Consider the following 17,166-nt stretch of genomic DNA (forward strand, 5'->3'; position numbering starts at 1 on the left):
CACCGCTCGCTCCATAGCAATTATTTGCTCTATTTCATTATTGATCGCTTTATGAGCAACGCTGGCGCAGATGTGCAATTACTGGCTATTATTACATTAAATAAAATAAATGGCGGCGTATCCGTATTCCAGTGGCTTTAACCGGCTGTGGCTGACAATGTATTTGGTTATTGTAGCGTTAAACGTCAGACACTACAGTTCTCGGTTCCCCCTTTTGATGCCCCAACCACAGAAGAAACCCCACCCTCCCCCCCTCCCTCCCGTACCACTCCTCTCTCTGCCATCCCTTCTTCCTCCCTGCTCTCGCTCACGCCACAAATCTAAATCGGAGTCTGTATTTATGCAAAGTCCGTTTCCCTGGGTCACTCTGACTAGTGTGTGCATGTGTATAACTAGTTCATATTAGGAGCTTGGTGACTTATGAAGACAGTTTTTTATCTTTTATCACTTTTTATTCGCAGGTCGTGCATGTAAAACTGTTTTATTTTTACTTTGGACAAGATTTTTACTTTTTTAGTTGTTACTATGAGTTACACCACAGGGCCTTCGTGTCCCAGGAGACCTGGTCCCACGAGGTCCAGACCACTTCCACATGCAGCTCTAGAGCTTTGGTTAAGACTAGAGGACGCTATCTGAAAGAGATATCTGTTATTTGAGAAGAAACAAACTCAGGGAAATGGCTGGTTTGAGAAGTAAAGCGCGTTGTGAGTCATAGCTGAAATTATGAGTCATTACAAAGATCCTCCCATCTTTTAGCAGCGATGTTTTTCAGCATTAAAAGTGTGTTTTCCAAGAAGTGCTCGACGATTTCCAGGTAGACATTAGCAGACAAAGCCGTGCCTCATCCAGGTTACGTTAAAGGCTCTTTTAATGAGGACATCCGAGACTTCGCTGCATTAAGAGTATAAATTTAAGAAATCCTGGGCTTAAGAGGACTAATACAAACACACAGCGCAGGTTCCACCGAGTCCTCGCTGAGAAATCAAACGTGTGCGTTCAACGCGCACGTGCCCACGCGCTTCCGGTTATTATGACTGACCACATAATAGCATTAGCCATTAGAGCCGAAAGTGGCGGCGCTCTCCCCAGAAACGAGGGCAACCTGCTCCAGGAGCTCTCAGCAGCAAAGGGGGGAAAGGAGCGCGTCTCCGTGAAAGGCTGATTGTGACTAAACATTTTCCCTGCGGAACTGTGACTCAGTGGCGCTGCTGCTGACTCATTTACTCGTCGCTCACGCGTCGTTCTTCCTCGCCGTCTGTTTTTCATCTCGCCCCCTCTCTCTCTTGACTTTCGCCTCCCGTGACTTTTGCTCCCATCAGCTGTGGACTCCAGGTCTCCCCTTCCTCCATCTCTGTCCTCCCCGTCAATCCATCACAAAGCCCTCTGTCATATTCATATGCGTCTCCTGTTTTTCCAACTGTCACTGTGGCTGAGAGCTACACCCCCACCCCACCCCCCAGACTCTCTCCACCGCCACAGCCTCACGGACCCCCCGCCCGCCCCCCTCGGCGCCCGTGTGTGGTCCAGTCCGACTATAGACCGTTACATTGTCCCAGACAGGTTGGACTGCGCCACTAGCCGGCAGATGAGGGACGGGGGGGGGTGGAGGCGGGCGGGGGTTCCTAGGGAATGTTTGTTTTTCTGTTTCCAATTTGGTCTAGCCCGAGGAACTCCACACTCCGCTCTGTCTCAAACGCACCATTCATAACAGCCTGACGTACATGATTACACACAAATACCCACTCGCCGGCTCCCACACACACGGCTCGCTCCCACCTAAATACACAGCGGGCGTGCACGTGGCCGTGAGCGCGCACGCCACTCATACCCACGCTCAATCACTTTTCTCCACGAAACCACAGGCCCTTTAATTTATCTCCGTTCCCGTATTTTATTGTTTTTTGATTTGTTATTGCTAATGCCGTTTCCAATGACATAGTGGTCAAACTAATTACGCTCGCGTCTTCCTCCGTCATGCAGTGAATTTTTTTTCTTCTCCCTCGCTGTTCCCGGGGAATGATTGTCTTTGAAAGGCCTTTTTGATGTGTCTCGCAGCATTTTTAGATGTTATGTAGACAGAGCAAAGCTCCATGTTCCACCAATTAAAGCACAGAGAGCGCATTGTTTCATATTCGACCGCGCCGTGCCATCTGAAATGGATTATTTCTGTTAGTCGCATTGTTTGGATTTCATGTAAAAAATGCCGATCCTTGCGTGCGCTAATTAAACTTTATCTCGTAACAATACATACAAAGCTTGGAAGCAGACACGTATCTGGGTGTTCCTTTCCAGTGCCTATTGGTTTGTTTTTAGATGTCACGCGGAGCGAGTTTATTCCACGTTCCAATCAACTTCCCACTGCACAGGAAACCGCAGCATTTTATAAGCAACAGCTACGTATGAACATTTACTTTGATTGTTTGTAATTTAAATTCACAAACGGTGATGCTTTAAAGGGTCTAAGACAGACGGAACGCTGTATAACATAAGCAGACGGGCGGGTCGGCGCACAGATCCTTAAAATGGATTATAAAATGTATCAAATATTTTGTTTAACTTCAACCAGTCACAGCACGGAAATAAAATATTTAGCTTTATGCCAAGATCCATCTGAAAAGAAAATAATCTGGCTTATTCATCACCGGATCTGAACAGAATTATTGTTTTGGGTGTGTCTAACTGTGTTTCTGCAGCCAGTGATACCAGCAACGAAAATGCATTTGTACAATTGTTTCCCAACTGGTTGTAACTGTTGTTGACACAAGAAAAGCTCTTTTTAAACATGATATAAAATCCTTGGGTCACTAAACTTCACATAATGGATGGAAATGTAATCTATTTGTTTAATCCACTGCCAGATTTGAACCATTAAAATCATTTGAACTTTTCCACATAGCAAAACACATTTTCCTCTGATTGTGAATCAGCTGAATGTTCACGTTAACATCTTGAAATGTATCTCCACCTTAATTAAATTCACTGTTATTTTACTGTCCGCTCAGCTTGAACTCACTGGGAAAGAAGACGCTTTTTATCCCTCATCTACAAACTCGCTAACGTGGACGCTCCCAGCGGACGACATGTCAAGCCTCACTGTGAGCGAGAGGCTCAAAGTGAGGCTTGCTGCTGACACTTGCTGCTGATGGGTGTCAAAACGATGAACTAACCATACTTCACGTGTAAATAATAAATCTGATTATTCTGCTTTTATGTCAGTGCAACAAGCTGTTTTTCTTTGGAAATGTACATTACATTACAGCCCACAGGTTTCATCTGCTTAAGTTGCTCCATGAGTGTGGCAGTGAGGAGAAATGCTGCGCGTGCATTGTTACACAACGGAGCAGAGCAGGTTTTGTTGGACGACAAACACACAGTCATGATAGGAGCACGCCAGTGATTTCACGCTCTTTCATCAATCACACACCTTGATCAACCTGATCGCTCCGCTGTCAAGGTGAAAGCTGAGGGCGCGGTTTGTGTATTCATTACAGTCGGGAACGCCCAGGGCCGTCGGGTTCTGCTGTGAACCAGACGCACGTGCACGTTGCGAACGCGCCGCCACCTCCCTTTCATAAAGATTCTCCTCTTCTCAGAGGTAAAACAAACAGAGCAGGAGAATGGCAGCGGTCCAGCTGTTCGTGTGGGGGGTGTGAACCTACAAACCTGAGCTGTGAAGAGCAAAACGAAGCCGCTAGAAGATGTGAGATGTGCGACTGACACACACCAAAGAGCCAATGAAACCAGATTCATTATGTTTAGTCGTTGGGAGGTTTTGTCACTAGTTCACAGGCACCACACAACAATCAGCTCCACCAGGAGAAACATGTCACATGTTTACGTCGCTAAACACTATTAGCCTCCACTAGCGCTACAGATGATGGTGGAGGACACAAAGCGTCTGCCTGCTGGATTTAAGGCCCCACCTCAATGGACTGTGGTAGCAGGAAACCGGGAGCCGCATAAATCAACACAGGACTGTTGATTTTGACCTTGGTCTCCATAGCCAAGACTCTAATACATCAAAAATAATGGAGAACAGAATCTGCCTCAGTGGTAGTTGGAGGCGTAATGGAAGGAACTAGCAGCTGCATAAATCAACATGTTGATTGGTGACACTTGCTTACCTGTCTCTTCCCCCCAAATGCCAAAAACAAACTGTACGCGTGCCAGAAGTACACACCTCCACACACGCCTGCCCATGTGTGCCACACACTGGTGGGGTCCACAGCCCACATAATGCGCCCATGCACACATCACTGTGCACGTGATGGCTTCGTTTGCCTCTCTGGGAACGTTCAGGCATTACTACAGGCACGCAAACAGAAACACACACGCGTGCAGATATCTGCAGGCTCACAAAACTGTCATGTACGCAGCAGCAAGGCTGCACACGCACACACACACGCACACACACAATTTCCACTCCTGGAGAATCACACATTTCCTGCGAGCGGCCAGCCTGACGCGGAAAATGTCTGGACAAACTTAAGATGCACACGCACAAACACGCACACGCACACACACGGAACATTTTCAACCCACAATGTTGACTTTATATTCCCTTCCAGAGCCCTTCTATCTGCACGCCAGCCAAGTGAAGCAACGTTTCCCTGTTGCACACTATCGGGAAGCGAGGCTGGGAGGTTTCGGGGCCTCAGCGACGTCGACGCGGGGCTGGGCTTCCTTCAACAACTGGACTTTAATCAAAATTCAAATCCAAATACGATCATACTCTCATAGTGAGTCACTGCAATTTCTCTAATGCAGAATTTTCCCAACAGTAAAAACAGACTAATATTTCTGAGTGTTGCAATCAAACACACTTGCAGTGACTAAGCGGTATTACCTTTCCTTTAACTCGATTCCTTCAATAAAGCTTGAAAACCGATCTTGTGACTGATGCCAGAATATCTCCCAATTTAATAGACCGCAGCGAGAAATCGTTCCTGTGATGATTGTTAAATTGCACAGAGACACACAGTGACATTATTCCTGACGTATTCCTGATTTAGAATTTGCACTAACTGTGTTAAAAAGAAACACCTGCAGGAACAAATTTGTTTTGTATTTATCAGACAATTCTGACTTTGTGTGTTGGTCAGGTCATGGTTCACCATTAAATATCAATATACACCACAGATCTCAATGTAGATAAAGTCTATTCTCTAGATTTTGACTATTAATGGCTGAACGCCGGCCTGTAGCGGGTTTTAACACTGCGGTGCCCCAAACACTTGTGTTCTACTTTTCCGACCGCTGCTGCTAAATCATCAGCTCAGGTCTGTCACTTCTCACTCCACATGCTGCTTTTCTGCACTTTTCCTCTCGTCTTTCCATTTCTCCTTCTTTCCAATCTCCTGAGTTTTCATCTCTAAATTTGGATGCTGTCAAAACTTTTTTATTTTTTTCCAGAGCCACCTTCGCTTCATAAGCCCATATGTACAGTTAAATAGTGAAGTCAAGGTGTCGAACTGCGGTTGCGATATTACGGGAAAAACGTCCTGAATATATTTGAGAAATAAATAAAGAAGAACTTGTTTTATCTTTTCCTTGAAACACTGAGTCGGAATTTAAAGCTGCTTTGAGAACCAGACGAGATGAAAGTATTTTCCTGCTTCACATCTTTTAATCCTAAATACATTATTTATTATTCTCTTTTCCGGTAGAGACAAATAAAGTGCACACGTGCTGGAGCATGACAAACACGCCTTTTTACAGATATGAAAGTTGTGGGTGTTCAAGCAAACATGAGAAGATAGGTCAAACCAAGAAAGTGTCTCACTCCTTGACTTGTCTGAAAGAGCAAGACAAAGAAAAGAGAGATAAACATTGTGAGAGAAAGTAGGCAGGCTTCTTACAACTAGGTGAAATCAGCCTCTGAAGAAAAGGGGGGACGACTTGTGTGTGAAGCACTAAAAAGCCTAAAAGCCATGTTGCAGAACAAACAGCATGCACCCCGCTGTGCCATTCCACCCACTGCGACACACACACACACACACACACACACACACACACACACACACACACACACACACACACACACACACACACACACACACACACTAAGTAAATTTAACTGTCAGCCGTAAAGTTTTCGACTATAGCGAGTGATCTTCGCCCCCTTTTCTCACCCCACTTTTCCTCCTCCTGCTCTTGTGTCTATGCAAATTAACTCATCTGCTGATCCCGTCTTACTACTGCATTTGTTTTTTTTCACAACATGAAAAGGAAATGCTTAGCGCTAAACACTAAACTTCCAAATCCTTTATCTCTTCCTGCGTCACACCTTCATATCCCCGTGTCCTCCTCTCCCCATTTGCCCCCACCCCCTCTGCTACCTCTTTAAAAACAAACTTCCCTCTTCTTCAAGCAGTCTTCCTAAAACCCCACCCCCACTACACACACACACACACACACACACACACACACACACACACACACACACACACGCACACACACACTTCTGACCATGGGCCTCTGACACCCATCTTCTCATCTCCCCCCACAGCAGTCTCAAAGGCCCCCAGATGTGTGCCCCCTTAATTTCCATTTAAAAAAAAAAGCACCCACCTCCATTCCTCCATTTATCCAAGATTCCACTTTTCATACACACCAAACACCTCAAAAGCACCATTAAAACTGGACAAATGCACTTAAAAAGGTTTTTCCTTTTTCATAAGCGGCACTAAAAACACATGAACATGCACCGGCGTGTTATGAATTAGTGATTAGGAGCTCGGTGATGTCCCTGCGGTCACCGCGTGGACGCCGCGTAGACCGTGCTTCAACCGAGAGACAAACCAAAAGGTCAACTCTCCATGAGCTGACACCACTGTTTATGGCCCCCAACACCTAATTATAATCTCTCACGTGTGAAAAACCGGAGTCCTTTCCCGTCTGTAGCCCGCAGGATCGATCGGCCTTCATTTTTACACAAGATGGTCACAGAGAGAGACTCATCAAAATGATTAGAAGGTATTAAAATTACAGACATGCCTTATTTATGCCTCATCACCGCACAGAAATCACCGTGGAGCACCATTTGACCGCTACACAGCCACCAGAAAGTTAAACTGGCTGTAAGTTCTTTAAGAAAGCATCAAACTATTTCCTGTTCTATATATGTTTAATACACATTAAACTGCATAGGTTATACCAAGTTGAGATGCTACTCCTTTAAATATGCCGATATAAGCACTCTTAACCGCTGTAAGCGAAGATGAATCCCTGCTTCCTTCAAAGTTTATGTGGTTTGAAGCAAAGCCCTGAGGGCATCAGCTCTGTCTGCAGGGCTGTACCCTCTAAAGCCCAAAGCTGCTACGGCAGGATTATATAACAGCATCAGTAAACTAATCCTGCAGAGAACAGGTGAGACAGTTAGCTGTATCTAATGTATTACACTGGCTCTGTCAGATTCTGGGCAGAAATGTCAGGTTTGACCAGAGGGAAGCTGAAAGGGAGTCCTCTCTCCCTCCGCTGTCTCCCGGCTGCCTCTGGCTTATGGAGCTGTCAGACCGGGTTACAAGAGCAGAACAACGCAGGGCAGAGTGGCCATTCCTCAGTTACACGAAGCCTTTACTTTTCCACACACAACGGCACACGTTAAAAGAATATCAGCAAAGGCTAGACTGCCTGTTGGTTTTTATGAAAAAACAATGCGCATGTAAATCATTTAAATTATACTTTTAATTTGACGGGACGCCATAAAAAGTCTGCCACTTATTATACAGACACACAACACACAGATGAAGGCTCACACACGCACACATAGAGTGAGGACAAAGACTACTTTGAAAAGTTACTTAGCCACCAGATGTTTTAGCCAAAACCCAGACTACAATACTAATAAAGGCTCTACGTGCCCGTGTGTGTTTGTGCATGTGTGTGTGTGTGTGTCTATGTGGGCAATAGAAAAGCACAGCAGCTTTAAAAGCTGCAAAAAATGACCCCCTGCCTCTGCAGGTATGGAGTTATAACAGTGCCGCAGGTACATTCTCAACAAAGATAGATATTTAATGAAGTAATTGTGGTACTACTTTATTGGAGCAATAAAGAGGTGTTTGATAAAAATGTCTCAATATAAGACATGAGCCGAGTAAAAGGCACACTTTCTACAGTTAATTGTGATCTCCAAGACGCAAATTAAGTATTGCAACAGTGGTTACAGTGATATCACACGTTAACTGCCTGCCTTGTTTTGCATTACAGTGAGAACGAGACGCAGAGAGATTAAGAGATAACGAGACTAGAGAGAGTGAGAAAAGAGGCAGGAAAAAGTGAAACAGGCAGAAGGCAACAAATTCATCATCAGCGATATCTAAGTGTGTGGCAGCCTCTTGGTTTGACTGCTGACGGAGCAGACAGTTAACCTTCACTACAGAAATAAACAATCAGTGAGTCAACTCAATCAAAAGGGAGTGAGCGAACGAGACAGATTCGACCTCAACGCTGGAGATAAGTGCTGATAGACTCCTACGAACGCTGATAACCATCTATCAACAATGTTCAACTCAGGAAATAAATGTCCTCCGATGCAGTAATAACGAGAGTCTGAGCACGAGAGGGGTTCATTATTAATTTATTATCATATACATAACCGCAACACAAACTCCATGTAGATCTATTAGTAGTAATACACTAAGACTTATCTTCAACCTGGCAGACAAGTGGAGCAGTTTCCTACAATCTGTCGACACAGAAGAAACACTTTTGTGTCGCTTTGTAGCAAGACAACTTCTACCCAAGAAACTTTGACTCCTCCATAACAAAAAAAAAAGCTACCACCTCTACTGTGGAAGTCTCGCTGAATTAAGCATACAGTACTTGAGGAAAGCGGCTCAGTAGTCTCGCTCCATCTGCGCGTCGCGCAGCCTTTTCAGCTTCCACACAAAAGGGAGCCTACGACATAAATCATATTCAAATTCGCGCCACTTATGCCGCTGTTGCATTTTCCATAGCTAATTTTCGCTGTCTGTCTGCTGGGTGCTGCGTGTGAACGCCGCGAGAAATCACAGATGGAGTCGCACTCGTGGGAACATTTGAGCACAGTACACAACAGCGCTCATGACACCAAGAAGTTCAAATCCACTTTTACAGCTTGTAGCACATGTCGCAGTCGCCTCGTCTGTAATTGTTTCATCTCATTACTGCACTGTCAGAGTATATAAATACATGTGGCCCCTTCATTTTTTACTACGAGCACTACAAATGTTTAACTAGATATAAAGGTAAATGTTAACACCGTTTATTATCTGTATTACTGACTCTTCTCAAACAATTTTTAAGACATTAAAAGGAATAAATTTAATTAAATGTCTTTATTACAGTAAATGCGTGATGTGTCTCGTTAGTGACAAGTTAAAAAATGAGGTCACCAATAATAATAATTTCTGAAATGTACCTACAGGCTCCTGACGTGACGGCTACAAGCACGTTGTCCACCAACCTAAGTAAAATCTCATAAAATGTCTTTGCTATGAGGAAAACCAATAGTGCATCCCGTTCAAATTCATTATGCAGGGATTAAAAATTTAAAAAGGCCAATTCACCGATAATTCACCTCAACGGCAAAACTGATTCTCTTTTAATGATTTTTGCTTCAGGTTTTGGCTCAATATATACTGACACAATTTATTGTAATTGGACTTCACTTTGTAATGCAGGGACACGATTTTAAATGTGAAACCATTTAGAGAGAGATTTTATAGACTATTATCACAACAAGGCAGAAAAAGCCAGTGCACAGGGTAAATTTTAAGTTACATTAAACTTTTATGAACCATTATAATGTAAATAGGCTGATGGACTATGCTTATTAAGTCTGAATGCAAAACTTTACAGTTTAGGGCAACACTGCAGAGTTAAAAATAAAAGATCAGGGCTTTCAGACTGCTTTAATGAAATCTGTCACCAACTGCACAGTCAAGACAAGTCATAGACATTAAAGGCAGTTCATTCTATATTTGTTTCCCTACAGCCTTCACACCTAGAACTACGCCCTCAGCAGCTCAAGCCATAGCCCAAAGTCAGTAAATGTTCAACTTAGTTTCTCAAGAGAGAAAAGATATCAAACTATTTTGTTGAGTAGCAAGTGCAACAAAAAGGCCATCATAAAACCGTGTTCCTAAGTTGGAAACATAAATTATTTGCTTACGACGGAGCCAATGAGTGTCGGTTCGTTTTTAGTCAAACGATGATTTATTCTAAAGTTAATTGAAGACAGCGTTGGAGCAAATCCCTCGCTGAGTTTTACACAAGGTCAAAACTCACATGAACAGTGATTGATAACTGAACGTCTGAGTGCACAGGAAGCATCGGCGTGATAAGTACACTGCTGAGTCAAAGCAGCCGCAGCTCGCGACTCATAACAGCGTCCTATAAGACGCCGGCAGGTTTCTCAGACATGCGAGCGCTCGTTAACTGGCTGAGGAGCGGCAGCCGCGTGGAGCAAAAATAAAGATGGTCTGGGAATTGATTTGGTGACATAAAACACAACGTTTGCTCGTTTAAAAACAATTTAGCAGTGTAATTATATTCATCCACAGTCATTTACAAGGAACAATGAGATGTTGTGGTGTTTAAACATCCAAAGGTTTCAGCCACATGGCTACGCTGCTGCCTGTGTCACCATATTCTACTGGCAAACGCTTTCTTATCAGTCTCCACTTTAACATGACATCTAGATTATTTGCTGTCTGAAATCAAAGGAGCAAAATAAATGAATTTAGGATTTGGACAAACAAAAATAAAAAAAAAGCAAGAGGGGCGAGTCATTTCACCCTAAACCAAGACCATGTGCTCGTTATCTGCAGCAGGCCGTCGAGAAGACAAACTTAAAAGTCTAAGAGCACAGACATTAGAGGCGAACTCGAGCCTAAACAAGGCTGCACAAACCACAGGCACAGAGTGGAGATGGCATTTAGCAGACAGTCTTTTCCAGACTGACTTCCAGTAACATAAAAAGAAGCTTAAATCTCAGCATCGCTGACATTACAAGCGGCTAATATAAAGCGGTGAAAGAGCCAAAACAATGTGCCCAGATAGTAAAATAAGTTAAAAACAATTGTGTGCTTGGGATATGATCAAAACAGGCGTAATAAAAAAGTGCTAGCTACAGAGCTATGCGCCAACAGAGCCAGAAGCTTTGAAAAAGTTTTTTCCTTAAATAAACTATCCGTGACAAATGGATGTTTTCCTTTATCTGAACTGCAAGCATGGCTGAGATGAATACCGGCTGATTGCTCTAATAGATGCTATCTCTGCCTGCTTATTGGAAACAGTGGGACCCAAAACAGTTCGCACTCGTAAATAAATGGGATGAGAAATTAGAAATAAGTACGACCTGTGCACTGACATAAAGAGAAGTCTTTAAAATCTCGGAGCTAAATAATCTTTCTGTCTTTTCATCAACTGGGTTTCATTTCCAGCCTCATCTGTGGTGAGAGAGAGACGGGTGATGTGCCATCCACCCACAGAATAGCCGTTAACCAAACAGCGATAATTAGCCGAGCGGATCCAAACATCAGTCTCTCAGAAGCTCGTCTTATTCATCCAGATGAACGGGGAGCTGTGAGACAGGCCACGCGTCGGCCCAGAACACGACGCGCGAGACAGCAGCAAGTGAGCAGAGCGAGGGCCTCGTCCCATGCAGTCCCTGTACTGGTGCTACTGGTGGTAAAGGAACCCTGTGTTCTACTGCAGCATTCGTAGGAGGAACCAGTTAAAGTATTACAGACTTTAAACAGACCTATGAACCGGTTTTCTCCTCTTGATGTATGAGTTCTCATGTTGAGTAGGTGCAATTATTGATTTTACTGTATAATATTACAGAATACAAAAAGAAAACTTTTCCTGTGAGATATCAACTGTGGTAACTGCAGTTTTAATAGCAAACTTTATTATAACAGAATACAGTACTTTCAGCTGCAGCTCCTTCATCACGCACAGACGGCAAAATCAATCACGTCCGACAATCAAATCACTGCAGCCGGAGTCTAAATCTCCCCCGAAACGACATCTGAAAGTGGCCTTTCTGGCCTCGTAGCACAGCCCTGCTTTGAAACGGCCGGCGACAAATGCATGGCAGCCCACAAAATCACTACAGTTGTTCCTCATGTCTTACAAAACATCAAACCGTCAATAAAACACAGGAGACACATTCCAGCTAGTTGAACGGGACATTTCTGACTTCCCCGGCTCCATGTGCTCGCTCGCCCTCTCTCTCCCTCTCAGAACTTTCTCTCTCCCCAGTTCCACCGCAGAGTCTTCACATGTTGCGGCCATATGAGCGAGCCACGGCTCAAACGCACGCGAAACGGCGCCGCGTCCTCTCCCACTCCGTCTCCACACACGCAGACACACACAGACACACACATACGGGAAGGAGTTTTACAGGCAGAGGTTCTCTTTAGGAAGTCGTCAACTGCTCTGACGTTTAATAGCGGCTACGAACAAGGCCATAAGACACAGCAGTATCCAGTGAGTGGAGCGAGGCAAACTTCACCTAAAAGCAGCAGAGCTGAAGCGATACATCACTAGATCTTATGTTTGACTAATTTTACAGGCGCTTGTTAAAGCTATAAAGGATATACTATGTGCATATCTTATTGGTGAGAAGATCGAGCTGGACACACAACTGTTGACAGTTAAAAGGCATAAAAAGCACAAGATGGACATGACGGAGATGATGAAAAACATCCCGCGTGCAAAATGTAAGAGGTTTTAAGAAAAGTCAGGCCTCACTTAAAAGCTTCTGCCTCTTATAGGAGCAGATGTATGGGGCGCTTCTCGCAGAAGACACGTGGCCTTTGATGCTGTCTGTCCTCCAGTAGCTTCAGAGTATGATTTACTGCCTGTAAAACTAAACGCAACCTTACAATTCACGCTGTTCATTTGTATTTCGGCTCAAGTGACTGGTTTCAGCAATTTAACACATGCGCACATAAACTTTCCCTCAGCTGTTTTTTAACCAGATTTTTAAACGTCTCTGGTCTCTGAAAATATTGCCGGGCAGATCTTGGTCGGTTTGTACGGCACTAAACGAACAAGTTCAACTTCTAAAGGTGCATTTAAAAACAAAACAGCCCGCAGTAACTTCGACTCGTCACAGGAACGCTGTGAGGCTCAAACCTTTTAAAAGGACATGCTTTCCATTTAAAGGATTACACAAAAAGCCAGCAAAAAGTTCACAGTTAACCAATGAATAAGTTAATCAATTATCTACTTACTAAAATGCAAAGTGTCAGCTTTTTAAGCAACTGCGAACAAGGACGGGTCCCGGTGAAGTCTCACGGGCCTGATGTGGTTTTGATTTTTTTTTTTTTAAACAGAAATAACTGAGGTTATCTGCTGAATAAAAGTCGGTCCACACATAAGCAGCTCTTTGGGGGCCAGGATTGGAAAACTGTGAGGGACTATGTACAAAGCTTCCCTTGCAAGTGTGTGCCTCATTGTGCTGGCTTCACATACTCTGCTCTCCCCACAGAGTTGTCATGCCTACCCGGCTCCCTTATCTCAAAGGAACATCACAGTTTCTTACGACAGAGGGTGTGTGGGGTGGCGAGGGGGGGACTTTTTTCTTTTTTTTCTTCAAGAAGTTGAGTGGAAATGCAACAGCTTCCCGGCATCACCGTCTCTCACCAGAAAAGTTCAGCGACAGCAACAGGTCGCGAGGCGCCGCCGGCGGCGACGCGGACGCCCGAGCGCGTGCGTTCGGCGCTATCTTTGAAGTTGATAAGAGAGGATGCGCGCGGACCTTTTACGACATCCACCACGCGCTCGCCAGCTTCCTAACAATGAAAGGCGTGCAAAAACAGCGCCGTATCGGCTCCACGGCGCTCGCTAGCTGGTTTAATTGACCCGAACTTCCACATTTTACAAACAACAAGCACTTCGCTATCTTCATCATTCACCTCTTACCCCTCTCTCTCTCTCGTTCTCTCTCCCTCTCTCTCCCTGTCTGTCTGTCTGTCTGCGACGTGCGTCACTCGGAGGACCAACAAAATCTGAACTTGGTGCATCAACTTTTTGGGAACAGTTATTTCAAAAGAGAAAAAAGTTCTAAATGAACATAGGAAGAGGCAACACACAAAAGTTAGACAAGAGCGAAACTGTGGTGGCAAAAAAATCACTCCGGGTCACTAGCTTGTAGCAGCTCGGTCAGGGTGCTACTTGTGGTGAATTAATGTCAAGAAGAAGAAAGATGAAGAAGAAGAAGCAGAAGAAGAAGAAGAACCAAAACTTAGCTACCTACTTTAAGCGACTAAGTCACTCCACGTCTCCTCGCCGCTGCCTTCACACTCAGCCCTAAAATCAAAGCAGTAGCCGTCCCCAGTAGTCACCCCCTCCCCACCCTCCACAATTTGTATTTGTGCAGCGTCTGGGTGTCCTAAACTAAATGTGAATTGCCATGTGAATTCAAAGCGGCGCTGCTCTTTTCCTCCCCCCGCCTCCCTCTCTCTCGCTCGCTCTCATTCAGCAGATCCCTCTTTTCCTCCCCGACCGCCGCTCGGGCCGTTAGTTCGTTACATAAGACGCAAAGCGACCGCTGGCCGTCGTAAAAACTCCGCGGCGGCGAACGGCGCGGCGCCTCGCCGCCTAAACGCACCCTTTGCGGACGAACGGACCTCATCCTCCCACTTGCTCCGACGGCACCGCGCGTTTCCACTCCGACCGAGCGCCGACGCGTTTTCTCAGTGTTGTTGTTGTTGTTTTGTTGGCGTCTCTTCCACAATGCAGCCGCCACCACCGAGGGCTGTCGGCCGCGCGTGCCGCGCGTTAGTTGTGTTTCTTTTGGTGGCGCTTACCTGTTGATCACAATAAGCCCCAGCCTCTGTCTCTCTGTGTGTGTCTGTTAAGATGGTGGCTGGCCGGACGGTGGCTGGCTGCAGGTCTGCCGCGTCTCTTTGTGGGCTTTTTGTTTGTTGATGATGTCGGACGGGGTGACTGTGTCTTGGCCGTCTCTTTTTTCTCTTTGGTCTGGGAGGGAGAGAGATAGTGGAGGCTCCGCGGCGGCGCGCTACACTAGGCTACCGCCGGCCGACTAGTGACTTTGTTGGGCTCGTTCATGGCAGTATTCCGACGGCGGAGGATATTATTGGCCGCACGCGGCAAAGCAACGCGCGGCGGCTCGTCATCCGCTGTTGTTATTGTAATCACTTGCTTGTTGAGAGGAGTGTTATCGCTGTGCTGTGACAGGACCCCTCTGCCCGTCTCTCTCTGTAGGCTGTGGGCATTACGTCAGAGGAGGAAGACACAGCAGCTCTATTAATATCAAGAAGGCACCGAAGACTGACTCTTAAAGCGACACGCACTGCGATCGCGCTCATTTACACGCTTATTAATCAGGCAACTAAAAATCTAAAGTCGACGATGTCCGCGTGACGCGCACGCAGTTGGAACATTAAAGGGGGGTAAACTAAATATGTAGAATAAAGAATAATAAAACTGTCATCCAACTCGTAATGAAGTAAAGTACAGTCAAATCAGGAACGCCGACTCTTAAAGTGACACACACACTCGCTCAGCATCATCTGACTGTTGATGAACGCAATCACAAATTGATAGAAAATCAGGCAAGCTGGACTTTGAATAATAACGCGGACCCAGGCTGCTTATAGTAAAACCAGCTGAACAAAAGTCAACTCAGCGAACTAAAGCAATGAAATAAAGTCCCAGTCACTTTTGAATGTACGGTTGACCAGGACATACAGCAAAGCAGATCCACACCAGGCTTAGATAGGTTACAGAAATCCATAATAGAAATGACATTATTTTAATAAATTTGTCTGTTACATACTCAAAATCCACGGAGGTTAAACTCCTAAGACGGGTCCAAACTCGTTTTAAATGAAAACCTGGGGCACATCTAAAATATGTATTTAATTTGAAACAGATTTGTTGCCATTTCCCCTCTACAGAGGAAGATCAGACCTTCATACATATTAATAACTCTTATCTGGTATCACTACCTATTCAACCACAGGGCAAATAAAATCTAGACCAGCGTGATCAAAATCTCAATTAGGTAATAGATTTATGAAATGATAATTGAACTGATCGTGAGACGCTGACGTATCTACTGGGAGCGTCTGCGGCTACAGCTGGGCTAATGCAACCACTCAGTCAATATCAGTGTCTCCTGTCTGATTTTAAGTCCTACCTGATCTGAGGTTACACACAGGAAGCCGGCAGCAGAGGCTCTAATCAAATAGGATGCTGCTATTCAAGACATCTCAGTGTCACCAGTGCATGTAGTTGTTTATTGTGGTTGAATGCAGACTGTGCAGCAAAAAGTCAAAATAATGTGCCTGGTACAAACCTTGTTAAAAGGAAAAAAGTCTGCTCACGTTGCGGCACACAGCTGGGAATGGGAGTAGAGGACGACTCTAGATGTTTACAATCGCTGGAACATCATTAATCTGCAGCCGGCTGCAGATTAATTCAATTATTACGCAGCCATGTGGCTGATTTGCTCACACTGCCGTGTAAGAATACACGAGCAACCGCACTGGGAATTCACACCGAGGAGGTGGAAAGTCTGAAAATGGGGAAACAGAAAAAGCATTATGTAATTTATTATTGCATCTTCAACCGGACAATTCTTTTTAGTGGAGCCATAATTCAAAACCAATCAAGGAATACTGTAGTTTACAAAATGTGGGGGCCTGAGTGACATAAATAATAAATGCGACCTTGTTAGCTCAAAACCAGACTTTCACCCGCTGCCCCTCAGGGAGGAAAGGACTACGAACTTTTTAGTCTTTTTCAAACGCCGCTCTTCAAAGGCCGAAGGTAAGACTTTATTTTTTTGCTAACTAAGGCGATACCACCGCCTCCAGGCAGACACGCTGCTGGATTCACCGCCTCCTGAGCCGCGCGGCCTCTGGACGGACCACCACTTTGAAAGCATGAGACACCTGCCACCTGCCGCACTCAGAGGCCCGTGTATAAAGCTCAGCTGTTTATTATTAACGTTTCCTGCTCATTTTCTGCCTCCATCACTTATTTATAACTTGAAACATCTCTTACAGAACCGGCTTGTCTCTGCCTCTCCTCGTTGGTAAAACACCCACTGTTACGGTGGCAACGTGAGAAGCTTATTTCTCCGTCTCCGCCGCTTCTCAAACCTCCTCAAATTCCTGGAATGGTTAAAAGGAGGAAGTGTGC

The 17,166-nt window shown here is 45.0% G+C and overlaps 1 protein-coding gene across 2 annotated transcripts in view; it reads right to left on the reverse strand.

Moving 5' to 3' along the window:
• trps1 (trichorhinophalangeal syndrome I) overlaps positions 1-15,741 on the reverse strand; it is an 81,514-nt gene extending 65,773 nt beyond the window's left edge. For both annotated transcript variants that reach the window (XM_029166279.3, XM_029166278.3), the window contains exon 1: positions 14,805-15,741. The gene's annotated coding sequence lies outside the window, so the exon portion shown is untranslated. The remainder of the gene's footprint in view (positions 1-14,804) is intronic.
• Between the last annotated feature and the right edge of the window lie 1,425 nt (positions 15,742-17,166).

This window comes from Betta splendens, chromosome 11 (assembly GCF_900634795.4).
Source record: "Betta splendens chromosome 11, fBetSpl5.4, whole genome shotgun sequence".
Lineage (NCBI taxonomy): Eukaryota > Metazoa > Chordata > Actinopteri > Anabantiformes > Osphronemidae > Betta > Betta splendens.